Here is a 23,149-nt window from a genome sequence, read left to right on the forward strand (position 1 = left end):
AAGCATCTACTTCGTACAGAGTGGTCCGATCGCAAACCTCATCACGCGGCATTAGTTGCCAGACGATAAATATAAACGTTTCCGAGAGAAATGCGTCCTATGTGAAGATTTTCAGTTACGTCATTTCGAAAACAAATGTAGAAAACGTTAGGTTTTCTGTGGTTTTTACTACGCATTACCAGTTCTCGCTTTTTCTCGTGAAATGTGGCAGCCAGGGTTCGGTTCATGCAAAATCTTAATATCCTAGGTCAACTACAAGGCAGCAAAACCGGCCAAAAACTAAAATTTCAAAAACTAAAACTTGAATTTCTGTGCTCCTTTCTTGGTGACTGCAACAACTTAGAAGCTTCGACTTCGTACAGTGTGTTGCGACCGCAAACATCGACACGCAGCATTAGTTGCCAGACGATAAATGTAAACGTTTCCGGGAGAAATGCGTCCAATGTGACGATTTCCAGTTACGTCATTTCGAAAACAAATGTATAAAACGTTAGGTTTTCTGCGGTTTTTACTACGCATTACCATTTCTCGCCTTTCCTCGTGTAATGTGGCTGCCAGAGTTCGGTTCATGCAAATTCTTAAGGTCATATGTCAACTACAAGGCAGCAAAAGCGGCCATAAACTGAATTTTTATAAACTGAAACTTGAATTTCTGTGCCCCCTGCTTGGTGACTGCAACAACTTAGAAGCTTCTACTTCGTACAGAGTGGTGCGACCGCAAACCTCGTCACGCGGCATTAGTTGCCAGACGATAAATGTAAACGTTTCCGAGAGAAATGCGTCCAATATGACTATTTTCAGTTACGTCATTATGAAAACAAATGTAGAAAACGTTAGGTTTTCTGCGGTTCTTAATACACATTACCACTTCTCGCTTTTTCTCGTGTAATGTGGCTGCCAGAGTTCGGTTCATGTCAAATTTTAAGGTCTTAGGTCAACTGCAACGCAGCAAAACCGGCCAAAAACTGAATTTTCAAAAACTAAACCGTGAATTTCTGAGCCCCTTTCTTAGTGACTGTAACAAGTTAGAGGCTTCTACTTCGTACAGAGTGGTGCGACCGCAAACCTCATCTCGCGGCATTAGTTGCCAGACGATAAATGTAAACGTTTCCGAGAGAAATGCGTCCAATATGACGATTTTCAGTTACGTCATTAGGAAAACAAATGTAGAAAACGTTAGGATTTCTGCGGTTTTTGCTACGCATTACCACTTCTCGCTTTTTCACGTGTAATGTGGCTGCCAGAGTTGGGTTCATGCAAAATCTTAAGGGCCTAGGTCAACTACAAGTCAGCAAAACAGGGCCAAAAATTGAATTTTTGAAAAACTAAAACTTGAATTTCTGTGCTCCTTTCTTGGTTACTGCAACAACTTAGAAGCTTCTACTTCGTACAGAGTGATGCGACCTCAAACGTCGTCACGCACCATTAGTTGCCAGACGATAAATGTAAACGTTTCCGAGAGAAATGCGTCCATTGTGACGATTTTCAGTTACGTCATTTCGAAAACAAATGTAGAAAACGTTAGGTTTTTTGTTGTTTTTACTACACATTATCACTTCTCGCATTTTCTCGTTTAATGTGGCTGCCAGAGTTCGGTTCATGCAAAATCTTAATTTCCTAGGTCCATTACAAGGCAGAAAAACCGGCCAAAAATTGAATTTTCAGAAACTAAAACTTGGAATACTGTGTTCCTTTCTTGGTGACTGAAACAACTTAGAAGCTTCTACTTCGTACAGAGTGGTGCGACCGCAAACAGTGTCACGCGGCATTAGTTGCCAGACGATAAATGTAAATGTTTCCGAGAGATATGCGTCCAATGTGACGATTTCCAGTTACGGCATTTCGAAAAGAAGTGTAGAAAACGTTAGGTTTGCTGCGGTTTTTACTAGGCATTACCACTTATCGCTTTTTCTCGTTTAATGTGGCTGCCAGGGTTCGGTTCATGCAAAATCTTAAGGTCCTAGGTCAACTACAAGGCAGCAAAAGCGGTCAAAAACTGAATTTTCAAAAACTAAAACTTGAATTTCTGTGCCACTTTCTTGGTGACTGCAACAATTTAGAAGATTTTACTTCGTAGAGAGTGGTGCGACCGCAAACATCGTCACGCTGCATTAGCTGCCAGACGATAATTGTAAACGTTTCCGAGAGAAATGCGTCCATTGTGAAGATTTCCAGTTGCGTCATTTCGAAAACAAATGTAGAAAACGTTAGGTTTTCTGCGGTTTTTACTAAGCATTACCACTTCTCGCTTTTTCTCGTGTAATGTGGTTGCCAGGGTTCGCATCATGCTAAATCTTAAGGTCCTAGGTCAACTACAAGGCAGCAATATCGGCCAAATATTGAATTTTCAAAAACTAAAACTAGAATTTCTGGCTCCTTTGTTGCTGACTGCAACAACTTACAAGCTTCTACATCGTTCAGAGTGCTGCGACCGCAAACCTCGTCACGCGGCATTAGTTGCCAGACGATAAATGTAAACGTTTCCGAGAGAAATGCGTCCGATGTGAAGATATTCAGTTACGTCATTTCGAAAACAAACGTAGAAAACGTCAGGATTTCTGCGGTTTTTACTAGGCATTACCACTTCTCGCTTTTTCTCGTGTAATGTGGCTGCCAGGGTTCCGTTCATGCAAAATCTTAAAGTCCTAGGTCAACTACAAAGCAGCAAAACCGTTCAAAAATTTAATTTTCAAAAACTAAAACTGAAATTCTGTGCTCCTTGCTTGGTGACTGAAACAACTTAGAAGCTTCTACATCGTACAGAGTGGTGCGACCGCAATCCTCGTCACGCGGCATTAGTTGCCAGACGATAAATGTAAACGTTTCCGAGAGAAATGCGTCCAATTCGACGATTTTCAGTTACGTCATTTCGAAAACAAATGTATAAAACGTTAGGTTTTCTGCGGTTTTTACTACGCATTACCATTTCTCGCTTTTTCTCGTGTAATGTGGCTGCCAGAGTTCGATTCATGCAAATTCTTAAGGTCATATGTCAACTACAAGGCAGCAAAACCGGCCAAAAACTGAATTTTTATAAACTGAAACTTGAATTTCTGTGCCCCTTGCTTGGTGACTGCAACAACTTAGAAGCTTCTACTTCGTACAGAGTGGTGCGACCGCAAACCTCGTCACGCGGCATTAGTTGCCAGACGATAAATGTAAACGTTTCCGAGAGAAATGCGTCCAATATGACTATTTTCAGTTACGTCATTACGAAAACAAATGTAGAAAACGTTAGGTTTTCTGCGGTTCTTAATACACATTACCACTTCTCCCTTTTTCTCGTGTAATGTGGCTGCCAGGATTCGGTTCATGCAAAATCTTAAAGTCCTAGGTCAACTACAAGGCAGCTAAACCGGCCAAAAATTGAATTTTCAAAAACTAAAACTTGAATTTCTGTGCTCCTTTCTTGGTGACTGCAACAACTTAGAAGCCTATACTTCGTACAGAGTGGTGCGACCGCAGACCTCGTCACGCGGCAAAAGTTGCCGCACGATAAATGTAAACGTTTCCGAGAGAAATGCGTCCATTGTGACGATTTTTAGTTACGTCATTTCGAAAACAAATGTAGAAAATGTTAGGTTTTCTGTGGTTTTTACTACGCATTACCACTTCTCGCTTTTTTTCGTGTAATGTGGCTGCCAGAGTTGGGTTCATGCAAAATCTTAAGGGCCTAGGTCAACTACAAGTCAGCAAAACAGGGCCAAAAATTGAATTTTGAAAACTAAAACTTGAATTTCTGTGCCTCTTTCTTGGTGACTGCATCAACTTAGAAGCTTCTACTTCGTACAGAGTGATGCGACCTCAAACGTCGTCACGCACCATTAGTTGCCAGACGATAAATGTAAACGTTTCCGAGAGAAATGCGTCCATTGTGACGATTTTCAGTTACGTCATTTCGAAACAAATGTAGAAATCGTTAGGTTTTTTGTTGTTTTTACTACACATTACCACTTCTCGCATTTTCTCGTGTAATGTGGCTGCCAGAGTTCGGTTCATGCAAAATCTTAATTTCCTAGGTCAGTTACAAGGCAGAAAAACCGGCCAAAAATTGAATTTTCAGAAACTAAAACTTGGAATACTGTGCTCCTTTCTTGGTGACTGAAACAACTTAGAAGCTTCTACTTCGTACAGAGTGGTGCGACCGCAAAAAGTGTCACGCGGCATTAGTTGCCAGACGATAAATGTAAACGTTTCCGAGAGAAATGCGTCCAATGTGACGATTTCCAGTTACGGCATTTCGAAAAGAAGTGTAGAAAACGTTAGGTTTGCTGCGGTTTTTACTAGGCATTACCACTTATCGCTTTTTCCCGTTTAATGTGGCTGCCAGGGTTCGGTTCATGCAAAATCTTAAGGTCCTAGGTCAACTACAAGGCAGCAAAAGCGGCCAAAAACTGAATTTTCAAAAACTAAAACTTGAATTTCTGTGCCTCTTTCTTGGTGACTGCACAACTTAGAAGCTTCTACTTCGTACAGAGTGGTGCGATCGCAAACCTCATCACGCAGCATTAGTTGCCAGACGATAAATATAAACGTTTCCGAGAGAAAAGCGTCCTATGTGAAGATTTTCAGTTACGTCATTTCGAAAACAAATGTAGAAAACGTTAGGTTTTCTGCAGTTTTTACTACGCATTACCACTTCTCGCTTTTTCTCGTGAAATGTGGCTGCCAGGGTTCGGTTCATGCAAAATCTTAATATCCTAGGTCAACAACAAGGCAGCAAAACTGGCCAAAAATCGAATTTTCAAAAACTACAACTTGAATTTCTGTGCTCTTTTCTTGGTGACTGCAACAACTTACAAGCTTCTACATCGTACAGAGTGGTGCGACCGAAGACCTCGTTACGCAGCATTAGTTGCCAGGCGATAAATGTAAACGTATCTGACAGTAATGCGTCCATTGCGAGGATTTTCACTTGTGTCATTTGGAAAACAAATGTAGAAAATGTTAGGTTTTTTGCTGTTTTTACTACACATTACCACTTCTCGCTTTTTCTCGTGTAATGTGGCTGCCAGAGTTCGGTTCATGCAAAATCCTAGGTCAACTACAAGGTTGCAAAACCGGCCAAAAATTGTTCAAAAACTAAAACTTGAATTTCTGTGCTTCTTTCTTGGTTACTGCAACAACTTAGAAGCTTCTACTTCGTACAGAGTGGTGCGACCGCAAACCTCGTCACGCGGCATTAGTAGCCAGACGATAAATGTAAACGTTTCCGAGAGAAATGTGTCGGATGTGAAGATATTCAGTTACGTCATTTCGAAAACAAATGTAGAAACCGTCAGGATTTCTGCGGTTTTTACTAGGCATTACCACTCCTCGCTTTTTCTCGTGTAATGTGGCTGCCAGGGTTCGGTTCATGCAAAATATTAAGGTCCTAGGTCAAATACAAAGCAGCAAAACCGGCCACAAATAGAATTTTCAAATACTAAAACTGAATTTCTGTTCTCCTTCCTTGGTGACTGAGACAACATAGAAGCTTCTACATCGTACAGAGTGGTGCGACCGCAAACCTCGTCACGCGGCATTAGTTGCCAGACGATAAATGTAAACGTTTCCGAGAGAAATGGGTCCAATGTGACGATTTTCAGTTACGTCATTTCGAAAACAAATGTGGAAAACGTTAGGTTTTCCGCGGTTTTTACTACGCATTACCACTTCTCGCTTTTTCTCGTGAAATGTGGCAGCCAGGGTTCGGTTCATGCAAAATCTTAATATCCTAGGTCAACTACAATGCAGCAAAACCGGCCAAAAATTGAATTTTCAAAAACTAAAACTTGAATTTCTGTGCTCCCTTCATGGTGACTGCAACAACTTTCAAGCTTCTACATCGTACAGAGTGGTGCGACCGCAAACCTCGTCAGGCGGCATTAGTTGCCAGACGATAAATGTAAACGTATCTGACAGTAATGCTTCCATTGTGATGATTTTCAGTTACGTCATTTCGAAAACAAATGTAGAAAACGTTAGGTTTTTTGCTGTTTTTAATACACATTACCACTTCTCGCATTTTATCGTGTAATAAGGCTGCCAGAGTTCGGTTAATGCAAAATCTTAAGGTCCTAGGTCAACTACAATGCAGCAATATCGGCCAAATATTGAATTTTCAAAAACTAAAACTTGAATTTCTGTGCTCCTTTCTTGGTGACTGCAACAACTTACAAGCTTCTACCTCGTACAGAGTGGTGCGACCGCAAACCTCATCACGCGGCATTAGTTACCAGACGATAAATGTAAACGTTAACTGGAGAAATGCGTCCAATGTGACGATTTCCAGTTACGTCATTTCGAAAATAAATGTAGAAAACGTTAGGTTTTCTGCGGTTTTTAATACGCATTACCACTTCTCGCTTTTTCTCGTGAAATGCGGCTGCCAGGGTTCGGTTCATGCAAAATCTTAATTTCCTAGGCCAATTACAAGGCAGCAAAACCGGCCAAAAATTTAATTTTCAAAAACTAAAACTTGGAATACTGTGCTCCTTTCTTGGTGACTGAAACAACTTAGAAGCTTCTACTTCGCACAGAGTGGTGCGCCCGCAAACAGTGTCACGCGGCATTAGTTGCCAGACGGTAAATGTAAACGTTTCCGAGAGAAATGCGTCCAATGTGACGATTTCCAGTTACGGCATTTCGAAAAGAAGTGTAGAAAACGTTAGGTTTGCTGCGGTTTTTACTAGGCATTACCACTTATCGCTTTTTCTCGTGTAATGTGGCTGCCAGAGTTCGGTTCATCCAAAATCTTAAGGTCCTAGGTCAACTACAAGGCAGCAAAAGCGGCCAAAAACTGAATTTTCAAAAACTAAAACTTGAATTTCTGTGCCACTTTCTTGGTGACTGCAACAATTTAGACGCTTTTACTTCGTAGAGAGTGGTGCGACCGCAAACATCGTCAAGCGGCATTAGCTGCCAGACGATAATTGTAAACGTTTCCGAGAGAAATGCGTCCATTGTGAAGATTTCCAGTTGCTTCATTTCGAAAACAAATGTAGAAAACGTTAGGTTTGCTGCGGTTTTTACTACGCATTCCCACTTCTCGCTTTTTCTTGTGTAATGTGGTTGCCAGGGTTCGCATCATGCTAAATCTTAAGGTCCTAGGTCAATTACAAGGCAGCAATATCGGCCAAATATTGAATTTTCAAAAACTAAAATTAGAATTTCTGGCTCCTTCGTTGCTGACTGCAACAACTTAGAAGCTTCTACTTCGTACAGAGTGGTGCGACCGCAAACCCCATCACGCGGCATTAGTTGCCAGACGATAAATGTAAACGTTTCACAGAGTAAAGCGTCCAATGTGACGATTTCCAGTTACGTCATTTCGAAAACAAATGTAGAAAACGTTAGGTTTGCTGCGGTTTTTACTACGCATTACCACTTCTCATTTTTTTCTCGTGTAATGTGGCTGCCAGGGTTCGGTTCATGCAAAATCTTAAGGTCCTAGGTCAACCACAAGGAAGCAATAGCGGCCAAATATTGAATTTTCAAAAACTAAAACTTGAATTTCTGTGCTCCTTTCTTGGTGACTGCAACAACTTACAAGCTTCTTCATCGTACAGAGTGGTGCGACCGCAAACCTCGTCACGCGGCATTAGTTGCCAGACGATAAATGTAAACGTATCTGACAGTAATGCGTCCATTGTGAAGATTTTCACTTACGTCATTTCGAAAACAAATGTAGAAATCGTTAGGTTTTTTGCTGTTTTCACTACACATTCCCACTTCTCGCATTTTCTCGTGTAATGTGGCTGCCAGAGGTCGGTTCATGCAAAATCTTAAGGTCCTAGGTCAACTAGAAGGCAGCAAAACCGGCCAAAAATTGTTCAAAAACTAAAACTTGAATTTCTGTGCTCCTTTCTTGGTGACTGCAACAACTTAGAAGCTTCTACTTCGTACAGAATGGTGCGACCGCAAGCCTCGTCACGCGGCATTAGTTGCCAGACGATAAATGTAAACGTTTCCGAGAGTAATGCGTCCGATGTGAAGATATTCAGTTACGTCATTTCGAAAACAAATGTAGAAAACGTCAGGATTTCTGCGGTTTTTACTAGGCATTACCACTTCTCGCTTTTTCTCGTGTAATGTGGCTGCCAGGGTTCGGTTCATGCAAAATCTTAAGGTCCTAGGTCAACTACAAGGCAGCAAAACCGGCCAAAAATTTAATTTTCATAAACTAAAACTGAAATTCTGTGCTCCTTGCTTGGTGACTGAAACAACTTAGAAGCTTCTACATCGTACAGAGTGGTGCGACCGCAAACCTCGTCACGCGGCATTAGTTGCCAGACGATAAATGTAAACGTTTCCGAGAGAAATGCGTCCAATTCGAAGATTTTCAGTTACGTCATTTCGAAAACAAATGTAGAAAACGTTAGGTTTTCTGCGGTTTTTTACTACGCATTACCACTTCTCGCTTTTTCTCGTGAAATGTGGCAGCCAGGGTTCGGTTCATGCAAAATCTTAATATCCTAGGTCAACTACAAGGCTGCAAAACCGGCCAAAAAATGAATTTTCAAAAACTAAAATTAGAATTTCTGTGCTCCTTTCTTGGTGACTGCAACAACTTACAAGCTTCTACATCGTACAGAGTGGTGCGACCGAAGACCGCGTCACGCGGCATTAGTTGCCAGACGATAAATGTAAACGTATCTGACAGTAATGCGACCATTGAGAAGATTTTCACTTACGTCATTGCGAAAACAAATGTAGAAAACGTTAGGTTTTCTGCGGTTTTTACTACGCATTATCACTTCTTGCTTTTTCTCGTGTAATGTGGCTGCCAGGGTTCGGTTCATGCAAAATCTTAAGGTCCTAGGTCAACTACAAGGCAGCAAAACCGGCAAAAAATGAAATTTTCAAAAACTAAGACTTGAATTTCTGAGCTCCTTTCTTGGTGACTGCAACAACTTAGAAGCTTCTACTTCTTACAGAGTGGTGCGACCGCAAACCTCGTCACGCGGCATTAGTTGCCAGACGATAAATGTAAACGTTTCCGAGAGAAATGCGTCCTATGTGTTGATTTCCAGTCACGTCAATTCGAAAACAAATGTAGAAAACGTTAGGTTTTCTGCCGTTTGTACTATGCATTACCACTTCTCGCTTTTTCTCGTGTAATGTGGCTGCCATTGTTCGGTTCATGGAAAGTCTTAAGGTCCTAGGTCAACTACAAGGCTGCAAAAGCGGCCAAAAACTGAATTTTCAGAAACTAAAACTTGAATTTCTGTGCCCCTTTCTTGGTGACTGCAACAACTTAGTAACTTCTACTTCGTACAGAGTGGTGCGAAAGCAATCCTCATCACGCGGAATTAGTTGCCAGACAATAAATGTAAACGTTTTCGAGAGAAATGCGTCCATTGTGACAATTTCCAGTTGCGTCATTTCGAAAACAAGTGTAGAAAACGTTAGGTTTTCTGCGGTTTTTACTATGCATAACCACTTCTCGCTCTTACTCGTGTAATGTGGCTGGCAGGGTTCGCTTCATGCAAAATCTTAAGGTCCTAGGTCAACTACAAGGCAGCAATACCGGCCTAAAACTCAATTTTAAAATAACTAAAACTTGAAATTCGGAGCTCCTTTCTTGGTGAATGAAGCAACTTAGAAGCTTCTACTTCGTACAGAGAGGTGCGACCGCAAACATCGTCATGCGGCATTAGCTGCCAAACTACAAATGTAAACGTTTCCGAGAGAAATGCGTCCAATGTGACGATTTCCAGTTACGTCATTTCGAAAACAAATGTAGAAAACGTTAGGTTTTCTGCAGTTTTTACTACGCATTACCACTTCTCGCTTTTACTCGTGTAATGTGGCTGCCAGGGTTCGCTTCATGCAAAATCTTAAGGTCCTAGGTCAACTACAAGGCAGCAATACCGGCCCAATAATGAATTTTCAAAAACTAAAACTTGAATTTCTGTGCCCCTTTCTTGGTGACTGCAACAACTTAGAAGCTTCTACTTCGTACAGAGTGGTGCGACCGCAAACCTCGTCACGCGGCATTAGTTGCCAGACGATAAATGTAAATGTTTGCGAGAGAAATGCGTCCATTGTGACGATTTTCAGTTACGTCATTTCGAAAACAAATGTAGAAAACGTTAGGTTTTCTGCGGTTTTTACTACGCATTACCACTTCTCGCTTTTTCTCGTGTAATGTGGCTGCCAGGGTTCGGTTCATGCAAAATCTTAAGGTCCTAGGTCAACTACAAGGCAGCAATACCGGCCAAAAATTGAATTTTCATAAACCAAAACTTGAAATTCTGTGCTCCTTTCTTGGTGACTGAAACATCTTAGAAGCTTCTACTTCGTAGTGAGTGGTGCGTCCGCAACTATCGTCAAGAGGCATTAGCTGCCAGACGATAAATGTAAACGTTTCCGAGAGATATGCGTCCATTGTGACGATTTCCAGTTGCGTCATTTCGAAAACAAGTGTAGAAAACGTTAGGTTTTCTGCGGTTTTTATTATGCATTACCACTTCTCGCTTTTTCCCGTGTTATGTGGCTGCCAGTGTTCGCTTCATGAAAAATCTTAAGGTCCTAGGTCAACTACAAGGCAGCAATATCGGCCAAATATTGAATTTTCCAAAACTAAAAGTTGAATTTCTGTGCTCCTTTCTTGGTGACTGCAACAACTTAGAAGCTTATACTTCGTACAGAGTGGTGCGACCGCAAACCTCATCACGCGTCGCTGAATGCCAGACGATAAATATAAACGTTTCCGCGAAAATTGCGTCCACTGTGAAGATTTTCAGTTACGTCATTTCGAAAACAAATGTAGAAAACGTTAGGTTTTCTGCGGTTTTTACTACGCATTACCACTTCTCGCTTTTTCTCGCGTAATGTGGCTGCCAGGGTTCGGTTCATTCAAAATCTTAAGGTCCTAGGTCAACTACAAGGCAGCAAAAGCGGCCAAAAACTGAATTTTCATAAACTAAAACTTGAATTTCTGTGCCCCTCTCTTGGTGACTGCAACAACTTAGAAGCTTCTACTTCGTAAAGAGAGGTGCGACAGCAAACCTCATCACGCGGCATTAGTTGACAGACGATAGATATAAACGTTAACGAGAGAAATGCGTCCATTGTTAAGTTTTTCAGTTACGTCATTTCGAAAACAAATGTAGAAAACGTTAGGTTTTCTGCGGTTTTTACTACGCATTACCACTTCTCGCTTTTTCTCGTGCAATGCGGCTGCCAGGGTTCTGTTCATGCAAAATCCTAAGGTCCTAGGTCAACTACAAGGCAGCAAATACGGCAAAAAATTTAATTTTCAAAAACAAAAACTTGAAATTCTCTGCTCCTTTCTTGGTGACTGAAACATCTTAGAAGGTTCTACTTCGTAGAGAGTGGTGCGTCCGCAAACATCGTCACGCAGCAATAGCCGCAAGACGATAAATGTAAACGTTTCCGAGAGATATGCGTCCATTGTGACGATTTCCAGTTGCGTCATTTCGAAAACAAGTGTAGAAAACGTTAGGTTTTCTGCGGTTTTTACTACGCATTACCACTTCTCGCTTTTTCTCGTGCAATGTGGCTGCCATGGTTCGCTTCATGCAAAATCTTAAGGTCCTATGTCAAATACAAGGCTGCAATATCGGCCTAATATTGAATTTTCAAAAACTAAAACTTGAATTTCTGTTCTCCTTTCTTGGTGACTGCAAGAACTTAGAAGCTTCTACTTCATACAGAGTGGTGCTACCGCAAACCTCATCACGCGGCATTAGTTGCCAGACGATAAATGTAAACGTTTCTGAGAGATAAGCGTCCAATGTGACGATTTCCAGTTACGTCATTTCGAAAACAAATGAAGAAAACGTTAGGTGTTTTGGTGTTTTTACTACGCATTACAACTTCTCGCTTTTTCTCGTGTAATGTGGCTGCCAGGGTTCGGTTCATGCAAAATCTTAAGGCCCTGGGCCAACTACAAGGCAGCAATATCGGCCAAATTTTGAATTTCAAAAACGAAAACTAGAATTTCTGACTCCTTTGTTGCTGACTGCATCAACTTAGAAGTTTCTACTTTGTACAGAGTGGTGCGACCGCAAACGTCATCACGCTGCATTAGTTGCCAGACGATAAATGTAAACGTTAACGGGAGAAATGCGTCCAATGTGAAGATTTTCAGTTATGTCATTTCGTAAACAAATGTAGAAAACGTTAGGTTTTCTGCGGTTTTTATTACGCATTTCCACTTCTCGCTTTTTCTCGTGAACTGTGGCAGCCAGGGTTCGGTTCATGCAAAATCTTAATATCCTAAGTCAATTACAAGGCAGCAAAACCGGCCAAAAATTGAATTTTCAAAAACTAAACCTGAATTTTTGTGCTCCTTTCTTGGTGACTGCAAAAGTTTAGAAGCTTCTACTTCATACAGAGTGGTGCGACCGCAAACCTCATCACGCGGCATTAGTTGCCAGATGATAAATGTAAACGTTTCTGAGAGTAAAGCGTCCAATGTGACGATTTCCAGTTACGTCATTTCGAAAACAAATGTAGAAAACGGTAGGTGTTTTGGTGTTTTTAATACGCATTACAACTTCTCGCTTTTCTCGTGTAATGTGGCTGCCAGGGTTCGGTTCATGCAAAATCTTAAGGTCCTAGGTCAACTACAAGGCAGCAAAAGCAGCGAAAAATTGAATTTTCAAAAGCTAAAACTTGAATTTCTGTGCTCCTATCTTGGTGACTGCAACAACTTAGAAGCTTCTACGTCGTACAGAGTGGTGCGGCCGCAAACCTCGTCATGCGGCATTAGTTGCCAGACGATAAATGTAAACGTTTCCGAGAGAAATGCGTCCATTGTGACGATTTCCACTTACATCATTTCGAAAAGAAATGTAAAAAACGTTAGGTTATCTCCGGTTTTTACTACGAATTTGCACTTCTCGCTTTTTCTCGTGTAATGTGGCTGCCAGGGTTCGGTTCATGCAAAATCTTAAGGTCCTAGGTCAACTACAAGGCTGCAAAACCGGCCAAAAAATGAATTTTCAAAAACTAAAATTTGAATTTCTGTGCTCCTTTCTTGGTGACTGCAACAACTTACAAGCTTCTACATCGTACAGAGTGGTGCGACCGAAGACCTCGTCACGCGGCATTAGTTGCCAGACGATAAATGTAAACGTATCTGACAGTAATGCGTCCATTGTGAAGATTTTCACTTACGTCATTGCGAAAACAAATGTAGAAAACGTTAGGTTTTCTGCGGTTTTTACTACGCATTATCACTTCTTGCTTTTTCTCGTGTAATGAGGCTGCCAGGGTTCGGTTCATGCAAAATCTTAAGGTCCTAGGTCAACTACAAGGCAGCAAAACCGGCAAAAAATGAAATTTTCATAAACTAAAACTTGAATTTCTGTGGTCCTTTCTTGGTGACTGCAACAACTTAGAAGCTTCTACTTCTTACAGAGTGGTTCGACCGCAAACCTCGTCACGCGGCATTAGTTGCCAGACGATAAATGTAAACGTTTCCGAGAGAAATGCGTCCTATGTGTTGATTTCCAGTCACGTCAATTCGAAAACAAATGTAGAAAACGTAAGGTTTTCTGCGGTTTGTACTATGCATTACCACTTCTAGCTTTTTCTCGTGTAATGTGGCGGCCAGGGTTCGGTTCATGGAAAATCTTAAGGTCCTAGGTCAACTACAAGGCTGCAAAAGCGGCCAAAAACTGAATTTTCAAAAACTAAAACTTGAATTTCTGTGCCCCTTTCTTGGTGACTGCAACAACTTAGTAACTACTACTTTGTACAGAGTGGTGCGAAAGCAATCCTCATCACGCGGAATTAGTTGCCAGACAATAAATGTAAACGTTTCCGAGAGAAATGCGTCCATTGTGACGATTTCCAGTTGCGTCATTTCGAAAACAAGTGTAGAAAACGTTAGGTTTTCAGCGGTTTTTACTATGCATTACCACTTCTCGCTTTTACTCGTGTAATGTGGTTGCCAGGGTTCGCTTTATGCAAAATCTTAAGGTCCTAGGTCAACTACAAGGCAGCAATACCGGCCTTAAACTCAATTTTAAAAAAACTAGAACTTGAAATTCGGTGCTCCTTTCTTGGTGACTGACGCAACTTAGAAGCTTCTACTTCGTACAGAGTGGTGCGACCGCAAACATCGTCATGCGGCATTAGCTGCCAAACGACAAATGTAAACGTTTCCGAGAGAAATGCGTCCAATGTGACGATTTCCAGTTACGTCATTTCGAAAACAAATGTAGAAAACGTTAGGTTTTCTGCAGTTTTTACTACGCATTACCACTTCTCGCTTTTACTCGTGTAATGTGGCTGCCAGGGTTCGCTTCATGCAAAATCTTAAGGTCCTAGGTCAACTACAAGGCAGCAATACCGGCCCAATAATGAATTTTCAAAAACTAAAACTTGAATTTCTGTGCCCCTTTCTTGGTGACTGCAACAACTTAGAAGCTTCTACTTCGTACAGAATGGTGCGACCGCAAACCTCGTCACGCGGCATTAGTTGCCAGACGATAAATGTAAATGTTTCCGAGAGAAATGCGTCCATTGTGACGATTTTCATTTACGTCATTTCGAAAACAAATGTGGAAAACGTTAGGTTTTCTGCGGTTTTTACTACGCATTACCACTTCTCGCTTTTTCTCGTGTAATGTGGCTGCCAGGGTTCGGTTCATGCAAAATCTTAAGGTCCTAGGTCAACTAAATGGCAACAATACCGGCCAAAAATTGAATTTTCATAAACCAAAACTTGAAATTCTGTGCTCCTTTCTTGGTGACTGAAACATCTTAGAAGCTTCTACTTCGTAGTGAGTGGTGCGTCCGCAAACATCGTCAAGCGGCATTAGCTGCCAGACGATAAATGTAAACGTTTCCGAGAGATATGCGTCCATTGTGACGTTTTCCAGTTGCGTCATTTCGAAAACAAGTGTAGAAAACGTTAGGTTTTCTGCGGTTTTTACTATGCATTACCACTTCTCGCTTTTTCTCGTGTTATGTGGCTGCCAGGGTTCGCTTCATGAAAAATCTTAAGGTCCTAGGTCAACTACAAGGCAGCAATATCGGCCAAATATTGAATTTTCCAAAACTAAAAGTTGAATTTCTGTGCTCCTTTCTTGGTGACTGCAACAACTTAGAAGCTTATACTTCGTACAGAGTGGTGCGACCGCAAACCTCATCACGCGTCGTTAGTTGCCAGACGATAAATATAAACGTTTCCGCGAAAATTGCGTCCACTGTGAAGATTTTCAGTTACGTCATTTCGAAAACAAATGTAGAAAACGTTAGGTTTTCTGCGGTTTTTACTACGCATTACCACTTCTCGCTTTTTCTCGTGTAATGTGGCTGCCAGGGTTCGGTTCATGCAAAATCTTAAGGTCCTAGGTCAACTACAAGGCAGCAAAAGCGGCCAAAAACTGAATTTTCGTAAACTAAAACTTGAATTTCTGTGCCCCTCTCTTGGTGACTGCAACAACTTAGAAGCTTCTACTTCGTACAGAGTGGTGCGAACGCGAACCTCATCACGCGGCATTAGTTGCCAGGCGATAAATGTAAACGTTACCGAGAGAAATGCGTCCATTGTGAAGATTTTCAGTTACGTCATTTCGAAAGTAAATGTGGAAAACGTTAGGTTTTCTGCGGTTTTTACTACGCATTGCCACTTCTCGCTTTTTCTCATGTAATGTGGCTACCAGGGTTCGGTTCATGCAAAATCGTAAGGTCCTAGTTCAACTACAAGGCAGCAAAAGCGGCCAAAAATTGAATTATCAAAAACTGAAACTTGAATTTCTGTGCCCCTTTCTTGGTGACTGCAACAACTTAGAAGCTTCTACTTCGTACAGAGTGGTGCGACCGCAAACCTCGTCACGCGAGATTAGTTGCCAGACGATAAATGTAAGCGTCCGAGAGAAATGCGTCCATTGTGACGATTTCCACTTCCGTCATTTCGAAAAGAAATGTAAGAAACGTTAGGTTATCTGCGGTTTTTACTACGAATTTGCCCTTCTCGCTTTTTCTCGTGTAATGTGGCTGCCAGGGTTCGCTTCATGCAATATCTTAAGGCCCTAGGCCAACTACAAGGCAGCAATATCGGCCAAATATTGAATTTCAAAAACGAATACTAGAATTTCTTACTCCTTTGTTGCTGACTGCATCAACTTAGAAGTTTCTACTTTGTGCAGAGTGGTGCGACCGCAAACCGCATCACGCGGCATTAGTTGCCAGACGATAAATGTTAACGTTTCTGAGAGTAAAGCGTCCAATGTGACGATTTCCAGTTACGTCAATTCGAAAACAAATGTAGAAAACGTTAGGTTTTTTGCTGTTTTTACTACACAATATCACTTCTCGCTTTTTCTCGTGTAATGTGGCTGCCAGAGTTCGGTTCATGCAAAATCTTAAGGTCCTAGGTCAACTACAAGGCAACAAAAGCGGCCAAAAACTGAATTTTTCCAAAATTATAACTTGAATTTCTGTGCCTCTTTCTTGGTGACTGCACAACTTAGAAGCTTCTACTTCGTACAGAGTGGTGCGACCGCAAACCTCGTCACGCGAGATTAGTTGCCAGACGATAAATGTAAACGTTTCCGAGAGATATGCGACCGATTTGAAGATATTCAGTTACGTCATTTCGAAAACAAATGTAGAAAATGTTAGGTTTTCTGCGGTTTTTACTACGCATTACCACTTCTCGCTTTTTCTCGTGTAATGTGGCTGCCAGGGTTCAGTTCATGCAAATTCTTAAGGTCCTAGGTCAACTACAAGGCATCAAAAGCGGCCAAAAACTGAATTTTTCCAAAATTATAACTTGAATTTCTGTGCCTCTTTCTTGGTGACTGCACAACTTAGAAGCTTCTACTTCGTACAGAGTGGTGCGACCGCAAACCTCATCACGCGAGATTAGTTGCCAGACGATAAATGTAAACGTTAACGGGACAAATGCGTCCAATGTGAAGATTTTCAGTTATGTCATTTCGTAAACAAATGAAGAAAACGTTAGGTTTTCTGCGGTTTTTACTACGCATTACCACTTCTCGCTTTTTCTCGTGAACTGTGGCAGCCAGGGTTCGGTTCATGCAAAATCTTAATATCCTAAGTCAATTATAAGGCAGCAAAACCGGCAAAAATTGAATTTTCAAAAACTAAAACTTGAATTTTTGTGCTCCTTTCTTGGTGACTGCAAAAACTTAGAAGCTTGTGCTTCATACAGAGTGGTGCGACCGCAAACCTCATCACGCGGAATTAGTTGCCAGATGATAAATGTAAACGTTTCTGAGAGTAAAGCGTCCAATGTGACGATTTCCAGTTACGTCATTTCGAAAACAAATGTAGAAAACGTTAGGTTATTTGCTGTTTTTACTACACAATACCACTTCTCGCTTTACCTCGGTTAATGTGGCTGCCAGAGTTCATTTCATGCAAAATCTTAAGGTCCTAGGTCAACTACAAGGCAGCAAAAGCAGCGAATAATTGAATTTTCAAAAACTAAAACTTGAAATTCTGTGCTCCTTTCTTGGTGACTGCAACAACTTAGAAGCTTCTACTTCGTACAGAGTGGTGCGACCGTAAACCTCGTCACGCGGCATGAGTTGCCAGACGATAAATGTAAACGTTTCCGAGAGAAAGGCGTCCGATGTGAAGATATTCAGTTACGTCATTTCGATAACAAATGTAGAAAACGTCAGGATTTCTGCTGTTTTTACTAGGCATTACCACTTCTCGCTTTTTCTCGTGTAATGCGGCTTCCAGGGTTCGGTTCATGCAAAACCTTAAGGTCCTAGGTCAACTACAAAGCAGCAAACCCGGCCAAAAATGAATTTTCAAAAACTAAAACTGAATTTCTGTGCCCCTTTCTTGGTGACTGAAGCATCATAGAAGCTTCTACATCTTACAGAGTGGTGCGACCGCAAACCTCATCCCGCGGCATTAGTTGACAGACGATAAATATAAATGTTAACGAGAGAAATGCGTCCATTGTGAAGTTTTTCAGTTACGTCATTTCGAAAACAAATGTAGAAAACGTTAGGTTTTCTGCGGTTTTTACGACGCATTACCACTTCTCGCTTTTTCTCGTGCAATGCGGCTGCCAGGGTTCGGTTCATGCAAAATCTTAAGGTCCTAGGTCAACTACAGGCAGCAAATACGGCCAAAAATTTAATTTTAAAAAACCAAAACTTGAAATTCTGTGCCCCTTTCTTGGTGACTGAAACATCTTAGAAGGTTCTACATCGTAGAGAGTGGTGCGTCCGCAAACATCGTCACGCAGCATTAGCTGCAAGACGATAAATGTAAACGTTTCCGAGAGATATGCGTCCATTGTGACGATTTCCAGTTGCGTCATTTCGAAAACAAATGTAGAAAACGTTAGGTTTTCTGCGGTTTTTACTACGCATTACCACTTCTTGCTTTTTCTCGTGTAATGTGGCTGCCAGGGTTCGCATCATGCAAAATCTTAAGGTCCTAGGTCAACTACAAGGCAGCAATATCGGCCTAATATTGAATTTTCAAAAACTAAAACTTGAATTTCTGTGCTCCTTTCTAGGTGACTGCACAAACTTAGAAGCTTCTACTTCATACAGAGTGGTGCGACCGCAAACCTCATCACGCGGCATTAGTTGCCAGACGATAAATGTAAACATTTCTGAGTTAAGCGTCCAATGTGACGATTTCCAGTTACGTCATTTCGAAAACAAATGTAGAAAACGTTAGGTGTTTTGGTGTTTTTACTACGCATTACAACTCTCGCTTTTTCTCGTGTAATGTGACTGCCAGGGTTCGGTTCATGCCAAATCTTATGGTCCTAGGTCAACTACAAGGCAACAAAAGCAGCGAAAAATTGAATTTTCAAAAACTAAAACTTGAAATTCTGTGCTCCTTTCTTGGTGACGGAAACATCTTAGAAGCTTCTACTTCGTACAGAGTGGTGCGTCCGCAAACCTCGTCATGCGGCGTTAGTTGCCAGACGATAAATGTAAACGTTACCGAGAGAAATGCGTCCATTGTGAAGATTTCCAGTTGCGTCATTTCGAAAACAAATGTAGAAAAATTTAGGTTTTCTGCGGTTTTTACTACGCATTACAACTTCTCGCTTTTTCTCGTGTAATGTGGCTGCCAGAGTTCGGTTCATGCAAAATCTTAAGGTCCTAGGTCAACTACAAGGCAGCAAAAGCGGCAAGAAACTGAATTTTCAAAAACCAAAACTTGAATTTATGTGCCACTTTCTTGGTGACTGCAACCATTTAGAAGCTTTTACTTCGTAGAGAGTGGTGCGACCGCAAACATCGTCACGCGGCATTAGCTGCAAGACGATAATTGTAAACGTTTCCGAGAGAAATGCGCCCACTGTGAAGATTTCCAGTTGCGTCATTTCGAAAACAAATGTAGTAAATGTTAGGTTTTCTGCGGTTTTCACTAAGCATTACCACTTCTCGCTTTTTCTCGTGTAATGTGGTTGCCAGGGTTCGCATCATGCAAAATCTTAAGGTCCTAGGTCAACTACAAGGCAGCAATATCGGCCAAATACTGAATTTTCAAAAACTAAAACTAGAATTTCTGGCTCCTTTGTTGCTGACTGCAACAACTTAGAAGCTTCTACCTCGTACAGAGTGGTGCGACCGCAAACCTCATCACGCGGCATTAGTTGCCAGACGATAAATGTAAACGTTAACGGGAGAAATGCGTCCAATGTGAAGATTTTCAGTTACGTCATTTCGAAAATAAATGTAGAAAACGGAAGGTTTTCTGCGTTATTTAATACGCATTACACTTCTCGCTTTTTCTCGTGAAATGCGGCTGCCAGGGTTCGGTTCATGCAAAATCTTAATTTCCTAGGTCAATTACAAGGCAGCAAAGCCGGCCAAAAATTGAATTTTCAAAAACTAAAACTTGGAATACTGTGCTCCTTTCTTGGTGACTGAAACAACTTAGAAGCTTCTACTTCGTACAGAGTGGTGCGACCGCAAACAGTGTCACGCGGCATTAGTTGCCAGACGATAAATGTAAACGTTTCCGAGAGAAATGCGTCCAATGTGACGATTTCCAGTTACGGCATTTCGAAAACAAATGTAGAAAACGTTAGGTTTGCTGCGGTTTTTACTACGCAGTACCACCTCTCGCTTTTTCTCGTTTAATGTGGCTGCCAGGTTTCGGTTCATGCAAAATCTTAAGGTCCTAGGTCAACAACAGGGAAGCAATACCGGCCAAATATTGAATTTTCAAAAACTAAAATTGAATTTCTGTGCTCCTTTCTTGGTGAATGCAACAACTTAGAAGCTTCTACTTCGTACAGAGTGGTGCGCCCGCAAACCTCATCACGCGGCATTAGTTGCCAGACGATAAATGTATGCGTTTCCGTGAGAAATGCGTCCATTGTGAAGATTCTCAGTTACGTCATTTCGAAAACAAATGTAGAAAACGTTAGGTTTATTGCTGTATTTACTACACATTGCCACTTCTCGCATTTTCTCGTGTAATGTGGCTGCCAGAGTTCGGTTCATGCAAAATCTTAAGGTCCTAGGTCAACTACAAGGCAGCAAATCCGGCCAAAAATTGTTCAAAAACTAAAACTTGAATTTCTGTGCTCCTTTCTTGGTGACTGCAACAACTTAGAAGCTTCTACATCGTACAGAATGGTGCGACCGCAAACCTCGTCGCGCGGCATTAGTTGCCAGACGATAAATGTAAACGTTTCCGAGAGAAAGGCGTCCGATGTGAAGATATTCAGTTACGTCATTTCGAAAACGAATGTAGAAAACTTCAGGATTTTTGCGGTTTTTACTAGGCATTACCACTTCTCGCTTTTTCTCGTGTAATGTGGCTGCCAGGGTTCAGTTCATGCAAAATCTTAAGGCCCTAGGTCAATTACAAAGCAGCAAAACCGGCCAAAAATTTAATTTTTAAAAACTAAAACTGAAATTCTGTGGTCCTTGCTTGGTGACTGAAACGACTTAGAAGCTTCTACATCGCACAGAGTGGTGCGACCGCAAACCTCGTCACGCGGCATTAGTTGCCAGACGATAAATGTAAACGTTTCCGAGAGAAATGCGTCCAACTCGACGATTTTCAGTTACGCCATTTCGAAAACAAATGTCGAAAATGTTAGGTTTTCTGCGGTTTTTTATACGCATTACCACTTCTCGCTTTTTCTCGTGTTATGTGGCTGCCAGGGTTAAGTTCATGCAAATTCTTAAGGTCCTAGGTCAACTACAAGGCAACAAAAGCGGCCAAAAACTGATTTTTCCAAAACTATAACTTGAATTTCTGTGCCTCTTTCTTGGTGACTGCAACAACTTACAAGCTTCTACATCGTACAGAGTGATGCGACCGAAGACCTCGTCACGCGGCATTAGTTGCCAGACGATAAATGTAAACGTATCTGACAGTAATGCGTCCATTGCGAAGTTTTCACTTATGTCATTTCGTAAACAAATGTAGAAAACTTTAGGTTTTTTGCTGTTTTTACTACACATTACCACTTCTCGCTTTTTCTCGTGTAATGTGGCTGCCAGAGTTCGGTTCATGCAAAATCTTAATTTCCTAGGTCAATTACAAGGCAGCAAAACCGGCCAAAAATTGAATTTTCAAAAACTAAAATTTAGAATACTGTGCTCCTTTCTTGGTGACTGAAACAACTTAGAAGCTTCTACTTCGCACAGAGTGGTGCGACCGCAAACAGTGTCACGCGGCATTAGTTGCCATACGATAAATGTAAACGTTTCCGAGAGAAATGCGTCCAATGTGACTATTTCCAGTTACGGCATTTCGAAAAGAAGTGTAGAAAACGTTAGGTTTGCTACGTTTTTTACTAGGCAATCCCACTTATCGCTTTTTCTCGTTTAATGTGGCTGCCAAGGTTCGGTTCATGCAAAATCTTAAGGTCCTAGGTCAACTACAAGGCAGCAAAAGCGGCCAAAAACTGAATTTTCAAAAACTAACACTTGAATTTCTGTGCTCCTTTCTCGGTGACGGCAACAACTTAGAAGCTTCTACCTCGTACAGAGTGGTGCGACCGCAAACCTCATCACGCGGCATTAGTTGCCAGACGATAAATGTAAACGTTAACGGGAGAAATCCGTCCAATGTGAAGATTTTCAGTTACGTCATTTCGAAAATAAATGTAGAAAACGTTAGGTTTTCTGATGTTTTTAATACGCATTACCACTTCTCGCTTTTTCTCGTGAAATGCGGCTGCCAGGGTTCGGTTCATGCAAAATCTTAATTTCCTAGGTCATTTACAAGGCAGCAAAACCCGTAAAAAATTGAATTTTCAAAAACTATAACTTGGAATACTGTGCTCCTTTCTTGATGACTGAAACATCTTAGAAGCTTCTACTTCGCACAGAGTGTTGCGACCGCAAACAGTATCACGCGGCATTAGTTGCCAGACGATAAATGTAAACGTTTCCGAGAGAAATGCGTCCATTGTGAAGATTTCCAGTTGCGTCACATCGAAAACAAATGTAGAAAACGTTAGGTTTTCTGCAGTTTTTACTAAGCATTACCACTTCTCGCTTTTTCTCGTGTAATGTGGTTGCCAGGGTTCGCATCATGCTAAATCTTAAGGTCCTAGGTCAACTAAAAGGCAGCAATATCGGCCAAATATTGAATTTTCAAAAACTAAAACTAGAATTTCTGGCTCCTTTGTTGCTGAATGCAACAACTTTGAAGTTTCTACTTCGTACAGAGTGGTGCAACCGCAAACCTCATCACGCGGCATTAGTTGCCAGACGATAAATGTAAACGTTTCACAGAGTAAAGCGTCCAATGTGACGATTTCCAGTTACGGCATTTCGAAAAGAAGTATAGAAAACGTTAGGTTTGCTGCGGTTTTTACTAGGCATTACCACTTATCGCTTTTTCTCGTTTAATGTGGCTGCCAGGGTTCAGTTCATGCAAAATCTTAAGGTCCTAGGTCAACTACAAAGCAGCAAAAGCAGCCAAAAACTGAATTTTCAAAAACTAAAACTTGAATTTCTGTGCCACTTTCTTGGTGATTGCAACAATTTAGAAGCTTTTACTTCGTAGAGAGTGGTGCGACCGCAAACACCGTCACGCGGCATTAGCTGCCAGACGATAATTGTAAACGTTTCCGAGAGAAATGCATCCATTGTGAAGATTTCCAGTTGCGTCATTTCGAAAACAAATGTAGAAAACGTTAGGTTTTCTGCGTTTTTTACTAAGCATTACCACTTCTCGCTTTTTCTCGTGTAATGTGGTT

Source organism: Schistocerca serialis, unplaced genomic scaffold, assembly GCF_023864345.2.
Source record: "Schistocerca serialis cubense isolate TAMUIC-IGC-003099 unplaced genomic scaffold, iqSchSeri2.2 HiC_scaffold_1351, whole genome shotgun sequence".
Classification (NCBI taxonomy): Eukaryota; Metazoa; Arthropoda; class Insecta; order Orthoptera; family Acrididae; genus Schistocerca; species Schistocerca serialis.